We start from the raw sequence: 4,244 nt of genomic DNA on the forward strand, positions 1-4,244 counted from the left end.
TTTTTTTCCTTCCCCCATTTTTCTACTCATCCATCCATAAACTAGACAAAGGGGAGTGTGGTCCTTATGGCTTTCCCAATCACATTGTCACCCCTCATAAGCTACATTTTTATGCAATCGTTGAAGCAGTATTTTTATTCCCATTTTACAGTTGAGGAAATTGAGGCTCACAGACCTCAAATAAATTGCCCAAGGTGGCATAGCTATTAAGCAGAGGAGTCAGACCTCAAACCTAAGTACGGATTCCTTGAGATCACATCTTCAAAGTCTTTACATGGTGCCTGGCTCAGGGTAAGTGTTTAGTAAGTGGTAACAATCATTATTATTATCGGGCAAGCCTACTCTGGGATTTTAGTAAGCTGGACCATTTTCCAAGGGTTAGAACATTTAAATGCCCTTCAATACATCAGCCCATATAATTAACAAATCTGAACCTTGGAAGTTATTCTGGAATATTGTGAGAAATGAGTAAGCAAGGCCAAGAGGGGTGATTGCTTTATGAGTGAAAATAGAGCCAACTGTTTATTTCACCACAAGGACATGTAGGTTGTTAGGGAATAAACAAGTTGCTGCTTGAAATGTAATACCTTGAAAAGCAGCTACTTTAAAATATGATGTGATTCAATTGAATTGCATTCTCCACAGCACAGAGTTTTACACTGAGTGTGCACCTCAAAGTTTATTAATGTTTGCATCTGGAAAAATTCCCTTGATCAGTTCAGAGGCAAATAATGAATATTTTCATTAATTATATAATGAATATTTAGTAAGCATCAATTGTGCTCAGTGTTTCATTCATTTCATGCAAAATCGAGGGCTATGCTACATTAAAACTCAATTTAAGAGTAGACCTGTGCCTTGCCATGTGGCAGAGGACCCAAGGATGGCTGGCAGCTGGACTTCAGGAAGAAAGCATCACTTTAATGATGCCTTGATTTGGACATTCTCATGGCCTCAAAACTGTAAGCTTGTAAGCTAGTAAATTCCCATTATTAAAGCCCAAAAAAAAGTCAGTGGGGGAAGTAAGTGCAGATGTGGTGGAAACAGCAAGAAAACTAGAATTAGAAGCGGAGCCTGAAAATGTGACTGAATTTGCTGCAATCTCATGATAAAACTTGAAAGAATGAGGTGTTGCTTCTTACAGATGAGCAAAAGAAGTGCTTTTTTGAAATGGAATTTATTCCTGGAGAAGATGCCGTGAACATTGTTTGAAATGACAACAAAGGATTTAGAGTATTCCTTAAATTTAGTTGCTGTAGCAGTAGTGGAATTTGAGAGGATTGACTCCAAGTTTGAAAGAAGTTCTGCTATGTGTAAAATGCTGTCAGCATCACTTGCTACAGAGAAATCTTTTGTGGAAGGAAGAGTCAATTGATGTGGCAAACTTCACTGTTGTCTTATCTTAAGAAATTGCAATAGACACCCCAACCATCAGCAACCACCACCCTGATCAGCCAGCAGCCATCAACATTGAGGCAGGATCCTCCACCAGCAAAAAGATTACGACTCACTGAAGGCTCAGGCTGGAACCTGTTTGGACTAGTGTTCTGAAAAGAACTTTGGATTTAGAGGAAAAGAAAGGATTCCTTGCTTTGAGAGGCTCTCTACAGGGATTGGGCATAGCTGTCATGGCTGCAGCCTCCCCTCTGAGAAATCTGGAGGATGAGGTGCTGTGCTCTATCTGCCTTGACTACTTGAGAGACCTAGTAACCTTTGACCATGGTTATGTCTTCTGCTACCACTGCATTATGAAGGTCTGTGAATCCACCAGGCAGCCCCTGTATTTTTCTCTCTGCAAGACAGCCTTTAAGAAAGAGAATATCCACCATGTGTGGCAGATGGGCAGCCTGGTGGAGAACATCTGGAGGATGAAGGTAGATGAGGAGAGACAAACCAGAGAGGAAGGACCACCTGAGCTAAGAGCAGAGAAGCTGTGTGGGCGGCATCTGGAGACGCTCCATTAGTACTGTAAGGATGACCAGCTGATACTGAGTGTGATGTGTCGGGAGTCTGGGAGCATGGGCAACATGCTGTGGTTCTCTTTAGCAAGGCTGCACAGCCTAATTGGGGTAAAATTCTAAACCATCTGAAGATTCTGAAGGGAGACAGGGACAGATACAGAATTTTCAATCTACAGGGGAAGATGACATTCAAGCCCTGCTGACAAAATTCCAGAACCACAGGCAAGACATTGTATCAGTGTTTGAGCAGGGTCATCAGTTCTTGAGAGAAAGGGGACAGACCCTGCTAGAGTGGCTTGAGGGGCTAGAGCAAGAGCTCATCTAAGGGAGAAACAGCCGTGTCACCAAGGGCTTTGATGAGGTCATCCTGCTTGGGACCCTGATTTCTGAGTTGGAGAAGAAAGCTTGAGAGTCAGCACTTGAACTTTTGCAGGACTCAAGTGACATAATAAGCAGATATCCCTGGAAGAAGTTTTGGATTGAAAAGCCTATCAGTCCAGCAATCAGAAAAAGAATTTTCAGATAAACTTTTTCTTTAGAGAAATGACTCAAGGATTCCATGGAAAATTGATGAGGGATCTGGAATTTAAGACAATGAGAATCATCCTTAATTCCCAGATAGCAAATGGCTACCTCTCAGCGTCTCCTAAAGGGAAGAGTATGATAATTACTGGCTTGTGGATGAATAAATACCAACATGATCAGCGAATTGATCCCGAGCCTGGTGTACTGGGCAGTAAGGGCTTCTCCTGGTGCAAAGTGTATTTGGAAGTGAAAGTGGATAGGATATGGTGGGGAGCAGAGGAGGAAGAAGAAGCAATGAGATATAGGGGTGGAACCAGAGGTGTGTTTGGCAGTAGCTATCTTGGTGGATTCATAGGCATCACTGATGGATATAATACTACTGGTTATAGAAATGAGAATGAAGAGTTGGAGGAGGAATGGTCTTACGAAAATGGAATATGGCCAAAATTCTGCCTTGTGGGAGTGGCAAGACAGTCAGTGGTGAGAAGGGAATTTCTCAACTTCACGCCTGAGGAGGGATTCTGTACTCTGCAGCTGTCTTCAGCTGGAGTCTGTTTGTGTACTAGCCCTGAGCCCTTCCATATCCTGTCCTACTGTCCAGGGCAGATTGGAGTTGCTCTGGATTACGATGGGGGGAAGGTAACCTTTCCCAATGCGAGAACTCAAGAGTTTATCTATGAATTCTCCTCTTCTTTCACTGGGAGAATTTTCCCTTTCCTGTGGCTTAATTGCATGAGATCCAGACTTACACTGAGACGCTGAGACAAGACCTTATGGGTACAGCCTTGAGAGGTCAGGGAAGCATCTAGAAAAAGGTGGTATTAGAGCTGAATCTTAAAGAATGAGTAGCCATTCAAGAGATAAGCAAAATAGGAAGGGCCTTTCAAGTAAAGCAAAGAGCCTGTGCCATGCCAGGCAAGTTTTTAAAAAGGAGAGAATATTGGGGAATTGCAAATAAACTCAATGTTGTTGGAGAAGATGGTATGGGATACTAAACAGAGAAAGGTTTCTCAATTTTGGTATTATTGGCATTTTAGGCTGGATAATTTTTGTTGAGGGGGTGGGGGTGGCTGTCCTGTGCACTGTAGAATGCTTAGCAGCAGTCATGACTTCTACCCACTAGATACTAGTAACATAATATCAAATGTTCCCCAGGGCAGTGGGGGGTGGTGGTGGTGGGATGCCCCTGGTTGAAAACCATTGGACTAGAGCAAGATAAGATGGGAAGGGAGATGGCAGAGGTACCAAAGGGAACTTGTGCACCATGCTAGAGTTTAGATATTCATTCATTCATCCAAATCATACATTCAACAAATATTGAGTGCTAATGTGCCAGTAACTGTTTCAGGTGCCCACAATACAGCAGTGAAATCCCTGGCTGCCTGCAACTTACATTCTAGTGAGAGGGAGAAACAATAAAAAATAAACATAATAAATTATGAGATTATAGGTTTGAAGGTGATAATGCTATGGGAAAGAGAAGAAAAAAGGGAGACAGGAAGTTTAGCATGGGGAATGGGTAGCAATTTTAAATAGTGTAATCCTTACTAAGACTTATAATATTTTTTCAATAGAGTAAAAGGAATTTCTGTGTAGGCAAATTACAAGTTCACTGATTATTGTATGATTCAGTATTTCCTATTTAATATGAGTTGGGCTACTCCTCTATTCTCTATCCTTATGAGACGAGTGTATATCTCATGGTCCATGAGAGAGAGCAAAGTTTCAAATGGCTGGTTCGTTCATTCCTTCATTAGT

The 4,244-nt window shown here is 42.0% G+C and overlaps 1 pseudogene; it reads left to right on the top strand.

The window, feature by feature from the left end:
- Positions 1 to 1,628: 1,628 nt before the first annotated feature.
- Positions 1,629 to 3,248, top strand: LOC119537267 (annotated as a pseudogene).
- The last annotated feature ends 996 nt before the right edge of the window (positions 3,249 to 4,244 follow it).

Source organism: Choloepus didactylus, chromosome 6, assembly GCF_015220235.1.
Source record: "Choloepus didactylus isolate mChoDid1 chromosome 6, mChoDid1.pri, whole genome shotgun sequence".
Taxonomy (NCBI): Eukaryota; Metazoa; Chordata; class Mammalia; order Pilosa; family Megalonychidae; genus Choloepus; species Choloepus didactylus.